The sequence below is a fragment of the Triticum aestivum genome, chromosome 2D (genome assembly GCF_018294505.1).
Source record: "Triticum aestivum cultivar Chinese Spring chromosome 2D, IWGSC CS RefSeq v2.1, whole genome shotgun sequence".
Taxonomy (NCBI): Eukaryota; Viridiplantae; Streptophyta; class Magnoliopsida; order Poales; family Poaceae; genus Triticum; species Triticum aestivum.
The window spans coordinates 101,187,469-101,214,957 of record NC_057799.1 but is presented as its reverse complement, the minus strand read 5'-3'; positions in this window follow the sequence as shown (position 1 = coordinate 101,214,957).

The window sequence follows — 27,489 nt, the reverse complement described above, 5'->3', positions numbered from 1 at the left end:
CTCGTGGGCCAAGAAGCTGAAAGACAAGATGAAGACTCTATTCTACATGCAGGGAAAGGGGCAGTACAGGACCCACGTTGCTTCCAAGGAGAGTCGCCGCCGTGACAAGAGGATCATGAAGGTCTTTGGTGAGGCAGAATCCGACGGGTCAGAGAGGCACATCACCCCGGAGGCCGAATGGATGGCGAAGCAAGGCTACAAGTGGTCTGATTCTGAGGAGGACATCGAGGAGGACGTCCCTGCCGCCGAGTCTGACGGGGAGCGTTGGAGCGATTCTCTGCCTGAGCCACCCCTTGTGTGTAGGTGCCCTCTCTGCCTTTTTGGCGTCTCGATGCCAAAGGGGGAGAGAGTGTAGGGATTTGCGTGCTTGCGAGTCCGGTGTGGTGTTTGCTTTATCGTTTGAACCTCGTTTGCTTTGGTTTGGTTTGCGCCTTTGTGACTTATCCTTCATATGGTGTAAGACATATGCACTCTATCCTATCTTAGTGAGCTTATGATATATTATGCTACTCATGTTATGCTCTTGTTTGCTACTATTGCAAGATATGCCTTGTCTATAAAATATAGGGGGAGTGTTGATCCTAGTATGTGTGCCGTGCAGTCCAAAGCACCCATCTAGTTTGCACACATCTAGGGGGAGCCCGCCTATATTTTAGAGAGGAGGGGTTTGCGTTTGCTCTATATTATTTTCCTTTGTGCAAATCCCGTATTGTCATCAATCCACCAAAAAGGGGGAGATTGTAAGGGCATATTTATCCCTAAGGTGTTTTGGTGATTGATGACAATGCTTTTGCGGACTAATCGTGTGCCTTAAGTTTCTCAGACGTTTCATCGCTAGGCACAAGACGGTTTGGTGCCCCTCGAAGACTATTGAAGACGGCTTTTTTCTACGTTCCTTTTTGGTGGATTTGAGTCGTAGGAAAGCCGTACTATTAAGAGGGGGTCCGTGTCGGAAAGGTTCGGGTGGAATCATCACGTACACGTTTTCTTCCTTGTCTCCACCTTCCCTCTGCACTTTGGAGCATCCTCCGTTTATCCTGTATGCATCATGTCTTGGTTGCTGATTTTGGGCTTGCGGTAGTACTGCTCCCTGGAGCGGTAGTACCGCAGGCACCTGCGGTAGTACCGTACCTCGGCACGGTAGTACCGCTCCTTAGGAGCCGTAGTACCGTGGCCCCCAGGCCAAGTGCCGCTGCATTGCGGTAGTAGGGGCGGATGTAATTTTTTACATCCACGCCTCCACGGTAGTACCGCACCCTGTGCGCGATAGTACCGCGCGCGGCCTGGCTCAGCTGCCATGCGGTAGTACCGCTCCTCCAGCTATAGTACCGTGTCGGATTTTTGCATCGTCTGATTTTCAGCGGAAGTAGGCACGGATGTATTTTTATTCATCCGCGCTCTTCCCAGGCTAGGCCATTCCTGCCTTGCGGTAGTACCGCAAGGGGGAGCGGTAGTACCGCGCCTGCGGAAGTACCGTTCTCTGCCTTTGTGCTTCAGGAGTGACCTAGTTCCTGCCGTTGCAGCGGTAGTACCGCGGTCACTCGCGGTAGTATCGTATGGCCGTGCGGTAGTACCGCTTGTCAGTGGCGGTAGTACCGCAAGTCGCGGGCTGGTTAGGTGGATAACGGTTGGATTTCATTCTCGACTATAAAAGGGGTGTCTTCTTCCTCTAGTTGACTACCTCTTCCAACCCTAAGCTCCATTGTTGCTCCAAGCCCCATTTTCGCCCGATCTCACTCCCTAGCCAATCAAACTTGTTGATTTGCTCGGGAGTGGTTGAGAAGGCCCCGATCTACACTTCCACCAAGAGAAATTTGATTCCCCCACTAATCCCTTGCGGATCTTGTTACTCTTGGGTGTTTGAGCACCCTAGACGGTTGAGGTCACCGCGGAGCCATAGTCCATTGTGGTGAAGCTTCATGGTGTCGTTCGGAGCCTCCAATTAAGTTGTGGAGATTGCCCCAATCTTGTTTGTAAAGGTTCGGTCGCCGCCTCCAAGGGCACCAATAGTGGAATCACGGCATCTCACATTGTGTGAGGGCGTGAGGAGAACACGGTGGCCCTAGTGGCTTCTTGGGGAGCATTGTGCCTCCACACCGCTCCAACGGAGACGTACTTCCCCTCAAAGGGAAGGAACTTCGGTAACACATCCTCGTCTTCACCGGCTCCACTCTTGGTTATCTCGTGCCTTTACTTGTGCAAGCTTATTTGTGCTATATCTCTTGCTTGCTTGAGTGCTTATTGTTGTTGCATCATTTAGGTTGCTCACCTAGTTGCATATCTAGACAACCTACTTTGATGCAAAGTTTAAATTGGTAAAGAAAAGCTAAAAATTGTTAGTTGCCTATTCACCCCCCCCCTCTAGTCAACTATATCGATCCTTTCACCCATGCATATGTAGTGTAGATCCTTGCTTGCGAGTACTTTGGATGAGTACTCACAGTTGCTTTTCTCTCTCTTTTCCCCCTTTCCATTCTACTTGGTTGTCACAACCAGATGCTGGAGCCTAGGAGCCAGACGCCACCGTCGACGACGACTCCTACTACACTGGAGGTGCCTACTGACGACGACCAGGAGTAGTTAGGAGGATCCTAGGCAGGAGGCATGCGCCTCTTTCGATCTGTATCCCAGTTTGTGCTACCTTCTTAAGGCAAACTTGTTTAACTTATGTCTGTACTAAGATATTGTTGCTTCCGCTGACTCGTCTATGATCGAGCACTTGTATTCGAGCCCTCGAGGCCTCTGGCTTGTATTATGATGCTTGTATGACTTATTTTATTTTTAGAGTTGTGTTGTGATATCTTCCTGTGAGTCCCTGATCTTGATCGTACACGTTTGCGTGTATGATTAGTGTACGATTGAATCGGGGGCGTCACAAGTTGGTATTAGAGCCGACTGCCTGTAGGAATCCCCCTTTCCAACTCCTTGGCCGAAGTCGAGTCTAGTCATTGCAAAACTTTTACTAACATGGCTGTGTGGCTTACGGGCCCACGTCGCCATTGGGTGGTATTAGGATCTGTTACTCCTCGATCTTTACTCTGGGACTCTAATCTCTCTTCTATTCGGGTTAAATGAATTTTGCTAACTCTAACATTAGGATCTCGTGATCGCATCCACCCGGAGAGCCCCTTATTGCAGAGGATCGCCTGCTGCATCAGAAGATTCTGAAGATACTCTTTGATGTTCTCCCGAGAACTTGTGTTCATCGCGTTTGCAATTCCCCTTCCACCGTCAACCCTTATGGATAACTACATGCAGTTGTCATTCTTACATTCATCCCCAGTTGGTCTTGTTATTACAAGATACTCCCAAATACTCGTCGTTGTTTCGATAATCCTTTGAGCTTACTGCCTTGCTGTTCTTTGTCACCTGAATACCCCTACGGAAATTCTCACACTTATCGAGTATCCGCCCATCCCCAGTTGTTTATGTGTTTCACTAAGGTCTTCGAAATAATATTCGATCTTCCAAAAATCCTTAGCAACTTATTGCTCTTGAAATTCTTGCTTGCTTGCATTATGGTTAATCCCATAAGTATACTGATCTTATTGGCAGCCTTTGTCACTATCATTTTGAGTCCATTGATTCAATACGTTGCGAATGTTCACAATCATCGGTTGATCCTTTTAAATTATCTTTCCGGCTCATATGTCATTTTGAACATGAGCTGGTCCTCGACTAATCAAATTGCCATCGATTGTACCCCTAAGCCTATTCAACTTATCCATCCTTGATGAGAGCGTTTGCTTCTGATCCCTTGATTTGGAAATCTTAATTCCTTTTGCATTTGAGCTTGTATTAGTTAGTTTTTTTCTATAGTCTGTTCTCCTTGCATTCTTCTTCTGGTTGAGTATCGAAGCTCACATCAGATCCCTTGTGGACCACCAAAATACTTTATTGGATTTTATCCGATACCGTCCTTCATATTCGATAACCTTGTGAGCCTTTCCTCGGATACATAATGCCTTTGGTAAATTGTATCCCCCGCTTTTGTCAACCATGCTCTGCTCCCGAGCTTGAGTTATTCGCTCCTGAAGTTTGTGGTATATGTTCCTAAGATGCCCCGATGGGTTGAACCAACGCCTTCCCTAATCAGTGAGAACCCAAAAGATTTCACGGGTCATACTTATCTGGTATTGCACCAGGTAAAACTTTCAACAACTAATGTCATTTTCGAAATATGAGAGGTGAATGGAAGGTTATGCATTGAGGAAGTGGGATTCGACCTTGAACCTTTGTGTTCATGCCCATAGACACGATGTAGATCCTACCATGGAAGCTTCTTGTAATAATATCCTCTTGTATCGGTGAATTGATCCTTTGCAATCGTGGTTTCGACCATATGTTCTTCTTTGATCCCATTTCTCGGGCAAGTTTAAACACTTGTCTTCTGTGGATCAATACACCAGTCCAACCTTTACTTTGATCTGTCGTCGAGTATTACACCCTGGTATCTCGAGATTATCACGGAACTGCATAACTTCTTATGAGTTCTCCATCAAGTACTATATTCTCACTGATTCCAATTTTTCACGGGCTCTGAGTCATTAAACACTCTAGAAACACCGATAACTAAATCGAGTCCGCATCACGATTAAACAACTGTTGGTAGTCTTCTTTGCTTACGAGTTTGTACTCGATCACGTCATTTCTAGCCTGATTGGCTATTTCAGTATCGTGCTGATTTTAACTGTGCTACCTGGTCCTTATTTCCGGAGGACCACTTTCGGCGATGAGCTAAGCTTACGTCGATCTTCCTTGTCTTATCGTTTCACCTCGAACAACAAGCTTGATTCCGAGTTGGTGTCGTATCCATGGTTCTAATAATCTTTCTCTGCATTAGTCCTGTTGCTTGATGTAGCCGCTGTTCAATTGCTTCTTCGTGGAGCCTCTCGACAAAATTTGTCCTAATCATCATCAGCATTCTGAGCTCTTCCAGGATATCAATTGAATTCATGATGAGAAGTACCATCCTTGCCCTCGATGATTTGTGTTGTCATCGACCACTTTATTGCCTTCCCTCCGACACAAACTTGTTCATGTTTTGTGTTGTACCTTGAGTTCCTTGCTATCCAGCTTCTGTTGCTTTCTACGTTGGAGTATTACCATCTTTGATGTCAAGGATGTTGTGAGAATTGCTCCACCCATCATTTCTTGAAATAGTAATACTTCTCGCCATCTCTGTTCATTTCTTGGTCCCCGTGTTGTTTCTACCCGGAATACCGACAATTGAACTATGAGGTGTGAATTCGAAACTTCTAGCAGCCCCATTTTCTTTATAGTGAATGGTCGATAGTTTCATTCTTTGTGTATTGGTTATCAAATCACCATGCTAACATTGATCATGCTACCTAAAGCCCATATTTCGGGTGCACCTTCCAACCAGTGTTTGCTCGTGGATGTTCTCCTCGAGCATACATCATTATATCATTTGATATGACAAATGTTATTTCCTTGTTCACATAATTGTGGAACTCCATCTTCTTGGAAATTTCGAGGAATTGTCGCTGGGTCCATCAGCCACCTCCTCACCTCTCTTTGATTTAATGATGAACTCTTGTTTCGGAACTCACTTCCATAGTTCAATTCCCGAGAATCTTGCGATGTCATCTTGTCAATTTGTGTCACGCCCTTTTCTTCTCAGGCATCCTGAGTCTGAGGTATCCTGACACCAATCAGATCTGAATCTCGGTCAGGAATGATGGTTGGAACATATTTCCAAGAGTTATAACATTGTTCTTTATATGAGCCGGTAAGGTGATGTCATGCCTAGCACACCTGGCCGAAGGGCCTATTGTTATAGTATCCTTTTTAACAAGTTTAACCATTCTTCCATGAGGAAATTGTAAGACTTATTCTATGAGTTGTTCCTGATGGATCCTTTGTGTATCCAAAGTCTGACCTTTGAAGACCATGTCAATGCTATCTCGAAGCATGTCTATGGTACTCCGTTTTTTTTTTCAACAAGAACATTTGAAGCTCAATGCTAAATGTTTCTTGCTCAATTAACCAAAGTGCCGTTGCCTGGGTAATGTCATGAAAATTCTCTCCCCTTTTCCTGAAGGGTTTTCTACTTCATATCCTGCCATGGATATCATGCTCTGCCTGTCCTTGGGAAGGGTATACCCCTGGTATATGTGTCAAACACATTTTCCTTTGCATTGTTCTGTTTGACATGATGATCACATTTTCCTTTCCATTGATTTTTTAACCTTGTGATCCATATGATCTAAGCAGTAATGTTCTTCTGCTTATGTAAACACCTTGGTGTACAAACGTGTCAGTAAGACCCTGTTGCATTTGTCGATAGCATCCCGGTAACCACCGATGAACGATAACTTTGCCTATTGGTCCGCCTTGTTCAACGAGCAGGAAAATGATTCCCTTCGTCCCTCGCCCTTGGTACCAATGTTGTTGCCGACATAACCGACAGACTATCCTCTGACTTGCCATGCTTACATGGTCGTGCAAGACATCACCGCCCTTCCTACTATTAATCCACATGGTGGGCCCATAACCCACAGTCCGCAGGATCGAAACCTGACTCTCCTGTACACCCCTGTTTCTAAGGTTGTTCCTCGCACGTGGCCTCATATGTAATTCATCAGTCACCTTTCGAGGGATCATCAATTCTGCTATCAAACACAATACTTATCCCCGTTGCTTTGAACCCCTTTCACGCCCTGTTTCAGGCATCGAGCGATTGCCTACCCGCTCGAAACCTCCCATGATACCTCCCTACTTTGCTCTCGATATTTTCCTAAGTTTCTATTCGAGAGTTACTTTCCGCCACATTCCCTGATGTTATGGACCAGATAGTCAACCTTGCAGAGGTCTCTTCTCTCGGAATACCCCCTTATTATTCCTTCGTAAGTACGATGGAGTTCCCGAAGACAGGATGCCAGCTTCATCGTGATGACCTGAAGCAGGAAAATGAAGACATCAACGTAATGGATCAACCGCTTCGAGAAGAGCAACCAAGATCGAGAACGCTCGTTAGAATTTCGTAACCAAATCCCTTTCCCGTCACTTCCCCTCTTAAATCTCGGGACGAGATTTCTTGTAGTGGAGGAGAATTGTGACGCCCGGATAATTAAGCTACAGTAACCCTCTACTAATGATGCCACGTCACCTCGATTTCTGTTAATAAACTCGCGTTAGTTCAAAACGATTCAAATTCAAATTTTAATTAAAGGCAAACAATAAAAGTTTTCAAATATTAAAACTAAAATGTTCGGTGTGAGCCAAATAATGCATAGGTAATTATGGCGGAGAACCACACTTTTATGAAATGTTTAAATACTCTAAAATGATTTAAACCATAGCAAAAACAATTATATAAATGCCTTTGGTATTTTATAAATTGCTAAACTATTTTAATTCGTGGTAAAACTTTTTTATGTCAGTGGGTTATTCTGGAACATTATTTTAGGGGCTATTGTCATATTTTACTAAAACTAAAATTAATGTGTAACTAAAATAAAATAGAAACAAAAAAATTAAATAAAAAGAAAAGAACAAAACAGAAAACAAAAGAAAGACCCCATCCCTTTCCCTGTTCCCGTGGGCCTCGGCCCACCCGAGCCAACCCACGCAGCTGTGGGGATAAGACCAAGCCCCCCGTCTCTCGGCCTCGTCAGCACCCCGAGATCTTTTCCTCCCCCCGCTCGTTCCCCTCTCACTCTCGCGCTCTCTCCTCCTTGGATGCAACCGTCGTCGTGCACTCCGAGATCCCGCGGCCACCGTCGTTTCCTCGACTGCAGCTCGTGTGCACGAGCTCTGCCTCGCTCACCTCCGTCGAGCTGGCGCCCTGCATCGTCTCGGGGAGCAGCGCATCGACCTCGTCGTCTCCGTCAACACCCGCGGCCACCGGAACCTCGCCGTCGACCCCCTCGACTCCGCCACCCCCTGGCTTCCCGAGCACCTCATCCGAATCCGCTGTGAGCCTCCCCTTCAAACCTCCCTGCCTCCCCCTCGTTCAGTCGCCGTAGTCACCGCCCGTTTCCTCCCGTGGCCATGCCTGGAGCACTGCTCCCGCACACGTTCGCGCACCGCCCGTGCCTACATCCACCTGCGCGTGCGTGCCTGACGCTGGTCACCATGGCCACGCCCGAGTCTGCCCCGCCCGCATCTGGCCGCGCCACGCTCTCCCTGCCTGGGCCTGAAGCTGCTCGCATTGCCGCCTCGTGCGCGCTAAAGCGCATTCCCTTGGGCCTTGCCTCTGCCCGCTCCGCGCCACGCACCGAGACGGCTACCGCTGGCTGTCGCTGCTTCTGCTTTCCGCTGCCGTCTGCCACTACTAACCGCTGCTACCTGCTATTGCTTCGCCGCCGCGCCCCTAGCTCCGGATGCCGCCCCGATCGACGATTGCCGCCGCTGCGCCCTCCATGTGCCCGTGCCTCCGGCCTCTCCCCCTGCAGCCCAGTCTCGCCCTGCTCGGCGCCTCCACTCGGGACCGCCCGCGGCCACCGCCGCCGGCCACCTCAGCCACTTGCGCCCGCCTCCGACGCGCCGCCTCCCGCTCGTCCCTGCAGCCGCCGGCCACCGCAGCCACCTGCGCCTGCCTCCGACGCGCCGCCTCCCGCTCGTCCCTGCAGCTGCCGCCCCGCCGTTGCCTCGCCACGCCGCCCTCATCCGCGCTTGGCCGCGCCCCGGCTCGCCAGCGCGCCCACGCCCCACTGCTCCCGCTGCCCCGCCGCGCCGCCCCGCTCCGGCCACGGTCGCCGGCATTGGGCCACGCGCCGGCCCCTTCCTCCCTGGCCACGCGCTCACGCACCGGCGCACGCGCCCGCACCACCAGGGCGAAGCCCCGGTTAGCCCCGCGCCCACACCCGCTAAGGAGCGCCCGCTAGGCCCCTGTGCCTATGGCACGTGGGGCCCGCCCTGGAACGTTTTTATATAAAAAAATATATAAATAAATAAATAAATAAAATATCAATTAATTAATTAGTTAATTAACTTAATTAATCTAGTTTAATTAAACATAATCAATCCTGCTTAATTAAAACCTAATTAACATGTTTAGTCTATGACAGGTGGGTCCCACTAGACCCACATGTCAGGTTAGACTCCAGTCAACCACACTGTTGACTGCTGACGTCACGCCTACGTCATGCTGACGTCATCCCATACTATTCTGGATAATGTTGATTTAAATTAATTAAATAAATTCTAGAAAATGATTTAAAACTTTGAAAATTAATTGAAAATAAACCGTAGCTCAGATGAAAATGTTTTCTACATGAAAGTTGCTCAGAACGAAGAGACGAATCCGAATACGCAGCCTGTTCGTCCGCCACACATCCCTAACATAGCAAACACATAACTTTCCCTCTCCGGTTCATATGTCCGAAAACGCGAAACACCGGGGATACTTTCCCGGATGTTTCCCCCCCTTCGCCGGTATCACCTCCTACTGCGTTAGGCTACCTCTAGCACCGCGTATTGCCATGTTAAGCTTTGTGATGCTTTGATTGCTCTGTTATTTATTGTGTTCCCCCTCCGTTACTTCTTTCTGGTAGACACCGAGACCGACGCCGCCGCTACCCAGTACGACTACGGTGTTGACGACCCCTCCTTCTCGGCTGAGCTTCCAGGCAAGCCCCCCCTTGATCACCAGATATCGCCTATTCCTTCTCTCTATTGCTTGCATTAGAGTAGTGTAGCATGTTACTGCTTTCAGTTAATTCTATTCTGCTGCATAGCCTGTCATTGTTGCTACAGTTGTTACCTTTACCTGCTATCCTAATGCTTAGTATAAGATGCTAGTGTTTCATCAGTGGCCCTACACTCTTGTCCGTCTGCCATGCTATACTACTGGGCCGTGATCACTTCGGGAGGTGATCACGGGCATATGCTATATACTTTATACTGTTACATTACTTATGATACTGTTCGGAGATGGGGGCAGGTGGCTCCATCTCGGTAGAGGTGGGCCTGGGTTCCCGACGGCCCCCGACTGTTACTTTGTGGCGGAGCGACAGGGCAGGTTGAGACCACCTAGGAGAGAGGTGGGCCTGGCCCTGGTCGGCGTTTGCGGTTACTTCATAATAACACGCTTAACAAGATCTTGGTATTTGATCTGAGTCTGGCCACTGGCCTATACGCACTAACCAACTACATGGGAACAGTTATGGGCACTCGGCGTCGTGGTATCAGCCGAAACCTTCGTGACGTCAGCGACTGAGCGGCGCGTGCCGGATTGGACCGTACGCCTGCGCTTGTATTAAGGGGGCTAGGTCTGCTTCCGGCCGCCCTCGCAACGTGCAAGTGTGCAATGGGCAATGGGCCCAGACCCCTACGCCATAGGATTTAGACCGGCGTGCTGACCTCTCTGTTGTGCCTAGGTAGGGCTGCGACATGTTGATCTTCCATGGTCGGGCATGACCCAGGAAAGTGTGTCCGGCCAAAGGGAATCGAGCGTGTTGGGTAATGTGGTGCACCCCTGCAGGGAAGTTTATCTATTCGAATAGCCGTGTCCCTCGGTAAAAGGACAACCCGGAGTTGTACCTTGACCTTATGACAACTAGAACCGGATACTTAATAAAACACACCCTTCCAAGTGCCAGATATAACCCGGTGATCGCTCTCACACAGGGCGACGAGGGGAGGATCGACGGGTAGGATTATGCTATGCGATGATACTTGGTGAACTTACCATCTACTCTCTTCTACATGCTGCAAGATGGAGGCTGCCAGAAGTGTAGTCTTCGACAGGACTAGCTATCCCCCTCTTATTCTGGCATTCTGCTGTACAGTCCACCGATATTGGCCCTTTACACAGATACCGGATACGTCCATTTTGCATCATGCTTTTATATCGATATTTATTGCATTATGGGCTGTTATTACACATTATGTCACAATACTTATGCCTATTCTCTCTTATTTTACAAGGTTTACATAAGGAGGGAGAATGCCGGCAGCTGGAATTCTGGGCTGGAAAAGGAGCAAATATTAGAGACCTATTCTGCACAACTCCAAAAGTCCTGAAACTCCACGAAAGCTATTTTTGGAAATAATAAAAAATATTGAGTGGAAGAAATACGTCAGGGGGGCCTCCACCTGTCCACGAGGGTGGGGGCGCGCCCTACCCCCTGGGCGCGTCCCCCTGCCTCGTGGGCCCCCTGTTGGCCCTTCGGTGCCCATCTTCTGCTATATGAAGTCTTTCGTCCGAAGAAAAATCAGAAGCAAGCTTTCGGGAGGAGATTCCGTGCCACGAGGCGGAACCTTGGCGGAACCAATCTAGGGCTCCGGTAGAGCTGTTCTACCGGGGACACTTCCCTCCGGGAGGGGGAAATCATCGCCATCGTCATCACCAACGCTCCTCTCATCGGGAGAGGGTAATCTCCATCAACATCTTCACCATCACCATCTCCTTTCAAACCCTAGTTCATCTCTTGTATCCAATTCTTGTCTCATAGTCTGGGATTGGTACCTGTAGGTTGCCAGTAGTGTTGATTACTCCTTGTAGTTGATGCTAGTTGGTTTATTTGGTGGAAGATCATATGTTCAGATCCTATTTGCATATTAATACTCCTCTGATTATGAACATGAATATGCTTTGTGAGTAGTTACGTTTGTTCCTGAGGACATGGGAGAAGTCTTGCTATTAGTAGTCATGTGAATTTGGTATTCGTTCGATATTTTGATGAGATGTATGTTGTCTATCCTCTAGTGGTGTTATGTGAACGTCGACTACATAACACTTCACCATTATTTGGGCCTAGAGGAAGGCATTGGGAAGTAATAAGTAGATGATGGGTTGCTAGAGTGACAGAAGCTTAAACCCTAGTTTATGCGTTGCTTCGTAAGGGGCTGATTTGGATCCATATGTTTCATGCTATGGTTAGGTTTACCTTAATACTTTTGTTGTAGTTGCGGATGCTTGCAATAGAGGTTAATCATAAGTGGGATGCTTGTCCAAGTAAGGGCAGCACCCAAGCACCGGTCCACCCACATATCAAATTATCAAAGTACCGAACGCGAATCATATGAACGTGATGAAAACTAGCTTGACGATAATTCCCATGTGTCCTCGGGAGCGCTTTTCTCTATATAAGAGTTTGTCCAGGCTTGTCCTTTGCTACAAAAAGGATTGGGACACCTTGCTGCACTTTATTTACTTTTGTTACTTGTTGCTCGTTACAAATTATCCTATCACAAAACTATCTGTTACCTATAATTTTAGTGCTTGCAGAGAATACCTTGCTGAAAACCGCTTATCATTTCCTTCTACTCCTTGTTGCGTTCGACACTCTTACTTATCGAAAGGACTACGATAGATCCCCTATACTTGTGGGTCATCAAAGACTCTTTTCTGGCGCCGTTGCCGGGGAGTGAAGCGCCTTTGGTAGGTGGAATTTGGTAAGGAAAAATCTATATAGTGTGCTGAAATTTACTGTCACTTGTTACTATGGAAAGTAATCCTCTGAGGGGCTTGTTCGGGGTATCTTCACCCCGACCAGTAGAGCAATGAGTTGCTCCTCAACCTACTGAACCTATTGAAAATGAAAATGTCTACTTTGAAATTCCTTCGGGTATGTTAGAAAAACTGCTAGCTAATCCTTTTGCAGGAGACGGAACAAAGCATCCTGATGAGCACCTAATCCATGTGGATGACGTTTGTGGATTATTTAAGCTTGCAGGTATACCCGGTGATGTTATTAAGAAGAAGGTCTTCCCTTTATCTTTGAAGGGAGATGCATTGACATGGTATAGTCTATGTGATGATACGGGATCATGGAACTACAAACGATTGAAACTGGAATTTCTTCAGAAATTTTATCCTATGCATCTTGTTCATCGTGATCGCAATTATATATATAATTTTTGTCCTCACAAAGGAGAAAGCATCGCTCAAGCTTGGGGGAGGCTTAAATCAATGTTATTTTCATGCCCCAATCATGAGCTCTCAAGAGAAATGTTATTCAAAAATTTTATGCTTGGCTTTCTGATAACAATCGCACCATGCTCGATACTTCTTGTGCTGGCTCTTTATGATGAAGACTATTGCATTCAAATGGGATTTATTGGAAAGAATTAAACGCAACCCTGAAGATTGGGATCTCGACGAAGGTAAGGAGTCAGGCATGACACCTAAGTTTGATTGTGTTAGATCTTTTATGGATACCAATGTTTTCCATAAATTTAGCACTAAATATGGACTTGACTCTGAGATAGTAGCTTCTTTCTGTGAATCTTTTGCTGCTCATATTGATCTCCCTAAGGAGAAGTGGTTTAAATATCATCCTCCCATAGAAGTAAAAGTAGCTGCACCTATTAAAGTTGAAGAAAAGACTATCACTTATAATGATCCTATTGTTCCTACTTCTTATGTTGAGAAACCACCTTTCCCTGTTAGGATAAAGGATCATGCTAAAGCTTCAACTGTGGTCCGTAAAAGCAATATTAGAACTTATACACCTCCTGAGCAAATTAAAGTTGAACCTAATATTGCTATTGTTAAAGATCTCTTGTCTGATAATATTGATGGGCATGTTATTCATTTCCGTGATGAAACTGCTAGAATTGCCAAACCTTGTGCTAAAGATAAACATAGACCTGTGGTAGGCATGCCTGTTATTTCTGTTAAAATAGGAGATCATTGTTATCATGGCTTATGTGATATGGGTGCTAGTGCTAGTGCAATACCTTTTGACTTATACAAAGAAATTATGCATGATATTGCACCTGCTGAGATAGAAGATATTGATGTCACAATTAAACTTGCCAATAGAGATACTATTTCACCAATGGGAATTGTTAGAGATGTTGAAGTCTTGTGTGGGAAAACTAAATATCCTGCTGATTTTCTTGTTCTTGGTTCCCCACAAGATAGCTTTTGTCCCATTATATTTGGTAGACCCTTCTTGAACACTGTTAATGCTAGGATAGACTGCGAAAAGGATGTTGTTACTATTGGTTTGGGTGATATGTCTCATGAGTTTAATTTCTCTAAATTTCAGTAGACAACACCGTGAAGAGGAATTGCCTAGTAAGGATGAAATAATTGGTCTTGCTTCTATTGCCGTACCTCCTAGTGATCCTTTAGAACAATATTTGCTAGACCATGAAAATGATATGTTTATGAATGAAAGAAGGGAAATAGATGAAGTATTCTTTAAACAGGAACCTATCCTGAAACACAATTTGCCTGTTGAAATCCTAGGGGATCCTCCTCCACCCAAGGGTGATCCCGTGTTTGAGCTTAAACCGTTACCTGATACTCTTAAATATGCTTATCTTGATGAGAAAAAGATATATCCTGTTATTATTAGTGCTAACCTTTCAGAGCATGAAGAAGAGAGATTATTGAAAACTCTGAAGAAGCACCGTGCTGCTATTGGATATACTCTTGATGATCTTAAGGGCATTAGTCCCACTCTATGTCAACATAAAATAAATTTGGAGAAAGATGCCAAACCAGTTCGTGATCACCAACGACGGCTGAATCCTAAGATGAAAGAAGTGGTAAGAAAGGAAATACTAAAGCTCCTTGAGGCAGGTATAATTTATCCCGTTGCTGATAGTCAGTGGGTAAGTCCTGTCCATTGTGTCCCTAAGAAGGGAGGTATTACTGTCGTTCCTAATGATAAAGATGAATTGATTCCGCAAAGAATTATTACAGGTTATAGGATGGTAATTGATTTCCGCAAATTAAATAAGGCTACTAAAAAGGATCATTACCCCTTACCTTTTATCGATCAAATGCTAGAAAGATTATCCAAACATACACATTTTTGCTTTCTAGATGGTTATTCTGGTTTCTCTCAAATACCTGTGTCAGCCGATGATCAATCAAAGACCACTTTTACTTGCCCTTTCGGTACTTTTGCTTATAGACGTATGCCTTTTGGTTTATGTAATGCACCTGCTACCTTTCAAAGATGCATGATGGCTATATTCTCTGACTTTTGTGAAAAGATTTGTGAGGTTTTCATGGACGATTTCTCCGTCTATGGATCCTCTTTTGATGATTGCTTGAGCAACCTTGATCGAGTTTTGCAGAGATGTGAAGAAACTAATCTTGTCTTGAATTGGGAAAAGTGCCACTTTATGGTTAATGAAGGTATTGTCTTGGGGCATAAAGTTTCTGAAAGAGGTATTGAAGTTGATAAAGCCAAGGTTGATGCTATTGAAAAGATGCCATGTCCCAAGGACATCAAAGGTATAAGAAGTTTCCTTGGTCACGCCGGTTTTTATAGGAGGTTCATTAAGGACTTCTCAAAAATTTCTCGGCCTCTGACTAATTTATTACAAAAAGATATACCATTTGTCTTTGATGATGATTGTGTAGAAGCATTTGAAATACTTAAGAAAGCATTGATCTCTGCACCTATTGTTCAGCCACCTGATTGGAATTTACCCTTTGAAATTATGTGTGATGCTAGTGATTATGCTGTAGGTGCTGTTCTAGGGCAAAGAGTTGATAAGAAATTAAATGTTATTCAATATGCTAGTAAAACTCTAGACAATGCTCAGAGAAATTATGCTACTACTGAAAAAGAATTCTTAGCAGTTGTATTTGCTTGTGATAAGTTCAGACCTTATATTGTTGATTCTAAAGTAACTATTCACACGGATCATGCTGCTATTAAATATCTTATGGAAAAGAAAGATGCTAAACCTAGACTTATTAGATGGGTTCTCTTGCTACAAGAATTTGATTTGCATATTATTGATAGAAAGGGAGCTGAGAACCCCGTTGCAGACAACTTGTCTAGGTTAGAAAATGTTCTTGATGACCCACTACCTATTGATGATAGCTTTCCTGATGAACAATTAAATGTCATAAATGCTTCTCGTACTGCTCCATGGTATGCTGATTATGCTAATTACATTGTTGCTAAATTTATACCACCTAGTTTCACATACCAGCAAAAGAAAAAGTTTTTCTATGATTTGAGACATTACTTTTGGGATGACCCACATCTTTATAAAGAAGGAGTAGATGGTGTTATTAGACGTTGTGTACCTGAGCATGAACAGGAACAGATCCTACGCAAGTGTCACTCCGAGGCTTATGGAGGACACCACGCTGGAGATAGAACTGCACATAAGGTATTGCAATCCGGTTTTTATTGGCCTACTCTCTTCAAGGATGCCCGTAAGTTTGTCTTATCTTGTGATGAATGTCAAAGAATTGGTAATATTAGTAGACGTCAAGAAATGCCTATGAATTATTCACTTGTTATTGAACCATTTGATGTTTGGGGCTTTGATTATATGGGACCTTTTCCTGCCTCTAATGGATACACACATATTTTAGTTGCTGTTGATTACGTTACTAAGTGGGTAGAAGCTATTCCAACTAGTAGTGCTGATCATAACACTTCTATTAAAATGCTTAAAGAAGTTATTTTTCCGAGGTTTGGAGTCCCTAGATATTTAATGACTGATGGTGGTTCACATTTTATTCATGGTGCTTTCCGTAAAATGCTTGCTAAATATGATGTTAATCATAGAATTGCATCTCCTTATCACCCGCAGTCTAGTGGTCAAGTAGAATTGAGTAATAGAGAGCTCAAATTAATTTTGCAAAAGACTGTTAATAGATCTAGAAAGAATTGGTCCAAGAAACTTGATGATGCATTATGGGCCTATAGAACTGCATATAAAAATCCTATGGGTATGTCTCCGTATAAAATGGTTTATGGAAAAGCATGTCACTTACCTCTCGAACTAGAACATAAGGCATATTGGGCTATTAAAGAGCTCAACTATGATTTCAAACTTGCCGGTGAGAAGAGGTTATTTGACATTAGCTCACTTGATGAATGGAGAACCCAAGCCTATGAGAATGCCAAATTGTTTAAAGAAAAAGTTAAAAGATGGCATGACAAAAGGATACAAAAGCGTGAGTTTAATGTAGGTGATTATGTATTGCTATACAACTCTCGTTTAAGATTTTTTGCAGGAAAACTTCTCTCTAAATGGGAAGGCCCTTACGTTATCGAGGAGGTCTATCGTTCCGGTGCCATAAAAATCAACAACTTCGAAGGCACAAATCCGAAGGTGGTGAACGGTCAAAGAATCAAACATTATATCTCAGGTAATCCCATAAATGTTGAAACCAATGTTATTGAAACCGTAACCCCGGAGGAATACATAAGGGACACTTTCCGGAACGTTTCAGACTCCGAAAAGGAATAGGTATGTGGTACAGTAAGTAAACCGACTCCAAAACAGTTCTAAGGGCAATATTTCTCCGTTTTGGAATATTTAGAAAAATAGAAAAATAAGAAGCAGTCCGGGAAGGACACGAGGCCTCCACGAGGGTGGAGGGCGCGCCCTACCCCCTGGGCGCGCCCCCCTACCTCGTGGGCACCTCGTGTGCTCTCCGGACTCCGTTTTCTTGCACGTTACGTATTTTGGTCGGTAAAAATTCATTATATAATCTCCCAAAGGTTTTGACCACCGTATCACGCAATTATCCTCTATTCTTGTTTCGAGCTGTTTCTCTGACAGATCTAGACCATCATGACGTCTCCAAGTGCTCCCAAGGACAAGTTCTTCGAGAAGGTCATCAACCCCTACCTCGCGGAGGTGCTGCAACACCCTCAAACCATTGAGATGCGTGATGGGTTGCTGCACATCCGCGATGTTGAGGGACCACGAAGGACCGGAAGCGTGGAGACAAGGCTTGAAGCAATGGAGCAATAAGTTTTCAAGTGCCAGGAGATGGTGGAGCGTGGACTTGACTCCAATCACATAATGATCACGGAGTTCGCCAACAACCACAAGCTGGATGCCAAGGACATTGGGGAGGCCATCTTCAAGCTCCACGAGAAAATCGAGCACCTCCAAGCCCAAATCTATGACCTGCAAAACCAAAACTGTGAGTATGAATATAGATTCAAAAGGATGAGTTTGGCTACAGATTTAAGGATCCCGGAGACTCGATCATCCTTCTATGATGGTGAGCCTATGCCTTGGAAGATGAACGACAAGCCTACATCATCAACAATCCCTTCACCAGCAAAGGAGACATAATCACATGGGTATGGGCACTCCCCTTGGAACCTGCCAAGCTTGGGGGAGATGCCCCGGTATCGTATCACCATCACATCTCCTATCTTTACCGTTTTTCTTAGTTCGATCCTATTAGTAGTATCTTGATCTAGTAGAATAAAGTTTTGGTATGATCTAGTTTTGAGTTTTGCTTTATGATCCCTTTATGTAATCGAGTTCGTGAGCTATATAACAAAAATTAGTGTTGAGTCAAGGGCTTGATTATCTTGCTATGATATTGAGTGAATAAAAGAAAAGAGAAAATAATAAAAAGAAATAAAAAAAGAGATCATATTGATCTTATGAAGAGTAATGACTTCACATAGAAAGAGTATGATGATTAAAAATTGTTGAGAGTTGATAAACATAGTTTTGGTCATCGTTGCAATTAATAGGAAGTAATAAATAAAGAGAGGTTTCACATATAAATATACTATCTTGGACATATTTTATGATTGGGAGCACTCATTAAAATATGACATGCTAAAGAGTTGATGTTGGACAAGGAAGACAACGTAATGGGTTATGTTTTCTTATATCTGAGATAAAGTATATTGTCATGGATCATCCAACATGTTGAGCTTGCCTTTCCCCCTCATGCTAGCCAAATTCTTTGCACCAAGTAGAGATACTACTTGAGCTTCCAAAAACCGTTAAACCAGTTTTGCCATGAGAGTCCACCATACCTACCTATGGATTGAGTAAGATCCTTCAAGTAAGTTGTCATCGGTGCAAGCAATAAAAATTGCTCTCTAAATATGTATGATTGATTGGTGTGGAGGAAATAAGCTTTATACGATCTTGTGATGTGGAAGAAATAAAAGCGACGGACTGCATAATAAAGGTTCATATCACAAGTGGCAATATAAAGTGACGTTCTTTCGCATTAAGATTTTGTGCATCCAACCGTTAAAGCGCATGGCAATCTCTGCTTCCCTCTGCGAAGGGCATATCTTTTACTATTATCTTCTACCTTATGCAAGAGTCATGGTGATCTTCACCTTTCCTTTTTACATTTTATCCTTTGGCAAGCACAGGATGTTGGAAAGATCCTGATATATATATATATATATATATATATATATATATATATATCTAATTGGATGTGGGTTAGCATGAGTTATTATTGTTGACATTACCCTTGAGGTAAAAGGTTGGGAGGCGAAACTATAAGCCCCTATCTTTCTCTGTGTCCGACTAAAACTCCGTAACCACAAGTATTGCGTGAGTGTTAGCAATTATGAAAGACTAAATGATAGTTGAGTATGTGGACTTGCTAGAAAGCTCTGACATAGACTCTTTCTGATGTTATGATAACTTGCAATTGCCTCAATGACTGAGATTATAGTTTGTTAGTTCTCAATAAAGTTTCTGATTCATACTTTGCATTGTGAATAGATTATTACTTGAGCATAAGAAATCATATGACAATATCCATATATGTTGCTGTTATGAGAATAATCATGATGCCCTCATGTCCGTATCTTATTTTATCGACACCTCTACCTCTAAACATGTGGACATATTTATCGTTATCGGCTTCCGCTTGAGGACAAGCGAGGTCTAAGCTTGGGGGAGTTGATACGTCCATTTTGCATCATGCTTTTATACCGATATTTATTGCATTATGGGTTGTTATTACACATTATGTCACAATACTTATGCCTATTCTCTCTTATTTTACAAGGTTTACATAAGGAGGGAGAATGCCGGCAGCTGGAATTCTGGGCTGGAAAATGAGCAAATATTAGAGACCTATTCTGCACAACTCCAAAAGTCCTGAAACTCCACGAAAGCTATTTTTGGAAATAATAAAAAATAATGAGCGGAAGTAATACGTCAGGGGGGCCTCCACCTGTCCACGAGGGTGGGGGGCGCGCCCTACCCCCTGGGCGCGCCCCTTGCCTCGTGGCCCCCTGTTGGCCCTCCGGTGCCCATCTTCTGCTATATGAAGTCTTTCGTCCAAAGAAAAATCAGAAGCAAGCTTTCGGGACGAGACTCCGCCGCCACGAGGCGGAACCTTGGCGGAACCAATCTAGTGCTCCGGCAGAGCTGTTCTGCCGGGGACACTTCCCTCCGGGAGGGGGAAATCATCGCCATCGTCATCACCAACGCTCCTCTCATCGGGAGAGGGTAATCTCCATCAACATCTTCACCAGCACCATCTCCTTTCAAACCCTAGTTCATCTCTTGTATCCAATTCTTGTCTCATAGTCTGGGATTGGTACCTGTAGGTTGCTAGTAGTGTTGATTACTCCTTGTAGTTGATGCTAGTTGGTTTATTTGGTGGAAGATCATATGTTCAGATCCTATTTGCATATTAATACTCCTCTGATTATGAACATGAATATGCTTTGTGAGTAGTTGCGTTTGTTCCTGAGGACATGGGAGAAGTCTTGCTATTAGTAGTCATGTGAATTTGGTATTCGTTCGATATTTTGATGAGATGTATGTTGTCTATCCTCTAGTTGTCTCATGTGAACGTTGACTACATAACACTTCACCATTATTTGGGCCTAGAGGAAGGTATTTGGAAGTAATAAGTAGATGATGGGTTGCTAGAGTGACAAAAGCTTAAACCCTAGTTTATGCGTTGCTTCGTAAGGGGCTTATTTGGATCCATATGTTTCATGCTATGGTTAGGTTTACCTTAATACTTTTGTTGTAGTTGCGGATGCTTGCAATAGAGGTTAATCATAAGTGGGATGCTTGTCCAAGTAAGGACAACACCCAAGCACCGGTCCACCCACATATCAAATTATCAAAGTACCGAACGCGAATCATATGAACGTGATGAAAACTAGCTTGACGATAATTCCCATGTGTCCTCGGGAGCGCTTTTCTCTATATAAGAGTTTGTCCAGGCTTGTCCTTTGCTACAAAAAGGATTGGGACACCTTGCTGCACTTTATTTACTTTTGTTACTTGTTGCTCGTTACAAATTATCCTATCACAAAACTATCTGTTACCTATAATTTCAGTGCCTGCAGAGAATACCTTGCTGAAAACCGCTTATCATTTCCTTCTGCTCCTCGTTGGGTTCGACACTCTTACTTATCGAAAGGACTACGATAAATCCCCTATACTTGTGGGTCATCAATACCCATGCATATGTAGTGTAGATCCTTGCTTGCGAGTACTTTGGATGAGTACTCACGGTTGCTTTTCACTCTCTTTTCCCCCTTTCCATTCTACCTGGTTGTCGCAACCAGATGCTGGAGCCTAGGAGCCAGACGCCACCGTCGACGACGACTCCTACTACACCGGAGGTGCCTACTGACAACGACCAGGAGTAGTTAGGAGGATCCCAGGCAGGAGGTGATACATCCATTTTGCATCATGCTTTTATATCGATATTTATTGCATTATGGGCTGTTATTACACATTATGTCACAATACTTATGCCTATTCTCTCTTATTTTACAAGGTTTTCATAAGGAGGGAGAATGCCGGCAGCTAGAATTCTGGGCTGGAAAAGGAGCAAATATTAGAGACCTATTCTGCACAACTCCAAAAGTCCTGAAACTCCACGAAAGTTATTTTTGGAAATAATAAAAAATAATGAGAGGAAGAAATACGTCAGGGGGGCCTCCACCTGTCCACGAGGGTGGGGGGCGCGCCCTACCCCCTGGGCGCGCCCCCTGCCTCGTGGGCCCCCTGTTGGCCCTCCGGTGCCCATCTTCTGCTATATGAAGTCTTTCGTCTGAAGAAAAATCATAAGCAAGCTTTCGGGACGAGACTCCGCCGCCACGAGGTCGAACCTTGGCGGAACCAATCTAGGGCTCCGGCAGAGCTGGTCTGCCGGGGACACTTCCCTCCGGGAGGGGGAAATCATCGCCATCGTCATCACCAACGCTCCTCTCATCGGGAGAGGGCAATCTCCATCAACATCTTCACCAGCACCATCTCCTCTCAAACCCTAGTTCATCTCTTGTATCCAATTCTTGTCTCATAGTCTGGGATTGGTACCTGTAGGTTGCTAGTAGTGTTGATTACTCCTTGTAGTTGATGCTAGTTGGTTTATTTGGTGGAAGATCATATGTTCAGATCCTTTATGCATATTAATACTCCTCTGATTATGAACATGAATATGCTTTGTGAGTAGTTACGTTTGTTCCTGAGGACATGGGAGGAGTCTTGCTATTAGTAGTTAGGTGAATTTGGTATTCGTTCGATATTTTGATGAGATGTATGTTGTCTATCCTCTAGTGGTGTTATGTGAACATCGACTACATGACACTTCACCATTATTTGGGCCTAGAGGAAGGCATTGGGAAGTAATAAGTAGATGATGGGTTGCTAGAGTGACAGAAGCTTAAACCCTAGTTTATGCGTTGCTTCGTAAGGGGCTGATTTGGATCCATATGTTTCATGCTATGGTTAGGTTTACCTTAATACTTTTGTTGTAGTTGCGGATGCTTGCAATAGAGGTTAATCATAAGTGGGATGCTTGTCCAAGTAAGGGCAGCACCCAAGCACCGGTCCACCCACATATCAAATTATCAAAGTACCGAACGCGAATCATATGAACGTGATGAAAACTAGCTTGACGATAATTCCCATGTGTCCTCGGGAGCGCTTTTCTCTATATAAGAGTTTGTCCAGGCTTGTCCTTTGCTACAAAAAGGATTGGGCCACCTTGCTGCACTTTATTTACTTTTGTTACTTGTTGCTCGTTACAAATTATCCTATCACAAAACTATCTGTTACCTATAATTTCAGTGCTTGCAGAGAATACCTTGCTGAAAACCGCTTATCATTTCCTTCTGCTCCTCGTTGGGTTCGACACTCTTACTTATCGAAAGGACTACGATAGATCCCCTATACTTGTGGGTCATCAAGACTCTTTTCTGGCGCCGTTGCCGGGGAGTGAAGCGCCTTTGGTAGGTGGAATTTGGTAAGGAAAAATTTATATAGTGTGCTGAAATTTACTGTCACTTGTTACTATGGAAAGTAATCCTCTGAGGGGCTTGTTCGGGGTATCTTCACCCCGACCAGTAGAGCAAAGAGTTGCTCCTCAACCTACTGAACCTACTGAAAATGAAAATGTCTACTTTGAAATTCCTTCGGGTATGTTAGAAAAACTGCTAGCTAATCCTTTTGCAGGAGATGGAACAATGCATCCTGATGAGCACCTAATCTATGTGGATGAAGTTTGTGGATTATTTAAGCTTGCAGGTATACCCGATGATGTTATTAAGAAGAAGGTCTTCCCTTTATCTTTGAAGGGAGATGCATTGACATGGTATAGGCTATGTGATGATACGGGGTCATGGAACTACAAACGATTGAAATTGGAATTTCATCAGAAGTTTTATCCTATGCATCTTGTTCATCGTGATCGCAATTATATATATAATTTTTGGCCTCGCGAAGGAGAAAGCATCGCTCAAGCTTGGGGGAGGCTTAAATCAATGTTATATTCATGCCCCAATCATGAGCTCCAAGAGAATAATTATTCAAAAATTTTATGCTCGGCTTTCTGATAACAATCGCACCATGCTCGATACTTCTTGTGCTGGCTCTTTTATGATGAAGACTATTGAATTCAAATGGGATTTATTGGAAAGAATTAAACGCAACTCTGAAGATTGGGATCTCGACGAAGGTAAGGAGTCAGGTATGACACCTAAGTTTGATTGTGTTAAATCTTTTATGGATACCGATGTTTTCCGTAAATTTAGCACTAAATATGGACTTGACTATGAGATAGTAGCTTCTTTCTGTGAATCTTTTGCTACTCATGTTGATCTCCCTAAGGAGAAGTGGTTTAAATATCATCCTCCCATAGAAGTAAAAGTAGCTGCACCTATTAAAGTTGAAGAAAAGACTATCACTTATAATGATCCTATTGTTCCTACTGCTTATGTTGAGAAACCACCTTTCCCTGTTAGAATAAAGGATCATGCTAAAGCTTCAACTGTGGTCCGTAAAAGCAATATTAGAACCTATACACCTCCTGAGCAAGTTAAAGTTGAACCTAATATTGCTATTGTTAAAGATCTCTTGTCTGATAATATTGATGGGCATGTTATTCATTTCTGTGATGAAACTTCTAGAATTGCCAAACCTTGTGCTAAAGATAAACATAGACCTGTGGTAGGCATGCCTGTTATTTTTGTTAAAATAGGAGATCATTGTTATCTTGGCTTATGTGATATGGGTGCTAGTGCTAGTTCTATACCTCATGACTTATACAAAGTAATTATGCATGATATTGCACCTGCTGAGATAGAAGATATTGATGTTACCATCAAGCTTGCCAATAGAGATACCATATTACCTATTGAAATTGTTAGAGATGTTGAAGTCTTGTGTGGGAAAACTAAATATCCTGCTGATTTTCTTGTTCTTGGTTCCCCACAAGATAGCTTTTGTCCCATTATATTTGGTAGACTCTTCTTGAACACTGTTAATGCTAAGATAGACTGCGAAAAGGATGTTGTTACTATTGGCTTGGGTGATATGTCTCATGAGTTTAATTTCTCTAAATTTAGTAGACAACACCGTGAAGAGGAATTGCCTAGTAAGGATGAAATAATTGGTCTTGCTTCTATTGTCGTACCTCCTAGTGATCCTTTAGAACAATATTTGCTAGACCATGAAAATGATATGTTTATGAATGAAAGAAGGGAAATAGATGAAGTATTCTTTAAACAGGAACCTATCCTGAAACACAATTTGCCTGTTGAAATCCTAGGGGATCCTCCTCCACCCAAGGGTGATCCCGTGTTTGAGCTTAAACCGTTACCTGATACTCTTAAATATGCTTATCTTGATGAAAAGAAGATATATCCTGTTATTATTAGTGCTAACCTTTCAGAGCATGAAGAAGAGAGATTATTGAAAACTCTGAAGAAGCACCGTGCTGCTATTGGATATACTCTTGATGATCTTAAGGGCATTAGTCCCACTCTATGCCAACATAAAATAAATTTGGAGAAAGATGCCAAACCAGTTCATGATCACCAACGACGGCTGAATCCTAAGATGAAAGAAGTGGTAAGAAAGGAAATACTAAAGCTTCTTGAGGCAGGTATAATTTATCCCGTTGCTGATAGTCAGTGGGTAAGTCCTGTCCATTGTGTCCCTAAGAAGGGAGGTATTACTGTTGTTCCTAATGATAAAGATGAATTGATTCTGCAAAGAATTATTACAGATTATAGGATGGTAATTGATTTCCGCAAATTAAATAAGGCTACTAAAAAAGATCATTACCCCTTACCTTTTATCGATCAAATGCTAGAAAGATTATCCAAACATACACATTTTTGCTTTCTAGATGGTTATTCTGGTTTCTCTCAAATACCTGTGTCAGCCGATGATCAATCAAAGACCACTTTTACTTGCCCTTTCGGTACTTTTGCTTATAGACGTATGCCTTTTGGTTTATGTAATGCACCTGCTACCTTTCAAAGATGCATGATGGCTATATTCTCTGACTTTTGTGAAAAGATTTGTGAGGTTTTCATGGACGATTTCTCCGTTTATGGATCCTCTTTTGATGATTGCTTGAGCAACCTTGATCGAGTTTTGCAGAGATGTGAAGAAACTAATCTTGTCTTGAATTGGGAAAAGTGCCACTTTATGGTTAATGAAGGTATTGTCTTGGGGCATAAAGTTTCTGAAAGAGGTATTGAAGTTGATAAAGCCAAGGTTGATGCTATTGAAAAGATGCCATGTCCCAAGGACATCAAAGGTATAAGAAGTTTCCTTGGTCACGCCGGTTTTTATAGGAGGTTCATTAAGGACTTCTCAAAAATTTCTCGGCCTCTGACTAATTTATTACAAAAAGATATACCATTTGTCTTTGATGATGATTGTGTAGAAGCATTTGAAATACTTAAGAAAGCATTGATCTCTGCACCTATTGTTCAGCCACCTGATTGGAATTTACCCTTTGAAATTATGTGTGATGCTAGTGATTATGTTGTAGGTGCTGTTCTAGGGCAAAGAGTTGATAAGAAATTAAATGTTATTCAATATGCTAGTAAAACTCTAGACAATGCTCAGAGAAATTATGCTACTACTGAAAAAGAATTCTTAGCAGTTGTATTTGCTTGTGATAAGTTCAGACCTTATATTGTTGATTCTAAAGTAACTATTCACACTGATCATGCTGCTATTAAATATCTTATGGAAAAGAAAGATGCTAAACCTAGACTTATTAGATGGGTTCTCTTGCTACAAGAATTTGATTTGCATATTAGTTGATAGAAAGGGAGCTGAGAACCCCGTTGCAGACAACTTGTCTAGGTTAGAAAATGTTCTTGATGACCCACTACCTATTGATGATAGCTTTCCTGATGAACAATTAAATGTCATAAATGCTTCTCGTACTGCTCCATGGTATGCTGATTATGCTAATTACATTGTTGCTAAATTTATACCACCTAGTTTCACATACCAGCAAAAGAAAAAGTTTTTCTATGATTTGAGACATTACTTCTGGGATGACCCACATCTTTATAAAGAAGGAGTAGATGGTGTTATTAGACGTTGTGTACCTGAGCATGAACAGGAACAGATCCTACGCAAGTGTCACTCCGAGGCTTATGGAGGACACCACGCTGGAGATAGAACTGCACATAAGGTATTGCAATCCGGTTTTTATTGGCCTACTCTCTTCAAGGATGCCCGTAAGTTTGTCTTATCTTGTGATGAATGTCAGAGAATTGGTAATATTAGTAGACGTCAAGAAATGCCTATGAATTATTCACTTGTTATTGAACCATTTGATGTTTGGGGCTTTGATTATATGGGACCTTTTCCTGCCTCTAACGGATACACACATATTTTAGTTGCTGTTGATTACGTTACTAAGTGGGTAGAAGCTATTCCAACTAGTAGTGCTGATCATAACACTTCTATTAAGATGCTTAAAGAAGTTATTTTTCCGAGGTTTGGAGTCCCTAGATATTTAATGACTGATGGTGGTTCACATTTTATTCATGGTGCTTTCCGTAAAATGCTTGCTAAATATGATGTTAATCATAGAATTGCATCTCCTTATCACCCACAGTCTAGTGGTCAAGTAGAATTGAGTAATAGAGAGCTCAAATTAATTTTGCAAAAGACTGTTAATAGATCTAGAAAGAATTGGTCCAAGAAACTTGATGATGCATTATGGGCCTATAGAACTGCATATAAAAATCCTATGGGTATGTCTCCGTATAAAATGGTCTATGGAAAAGCATGTCACTTACCTCTCGAACTAGAACATAAGGCTTATTGGGCTATTAAAGAGCTCAATTATGATCTCAAACTTGCCGGTGAGAAGAGGTTATTTGACATTAGCTCACTTGATGAATGGAGAACCCAAGCCTATGAGAATGCCAAGTTATTTAAAGAAAAAGTTAAAAGATGGCATGACAAAAGAATACAAAAGCGTGAGTTTAATGTAGGTGATTATGTATTGCTATACAACTCTCATTTAAGGTTTTTTGCAGGAAAACATCTCTCTAAATGGGAAGGTCC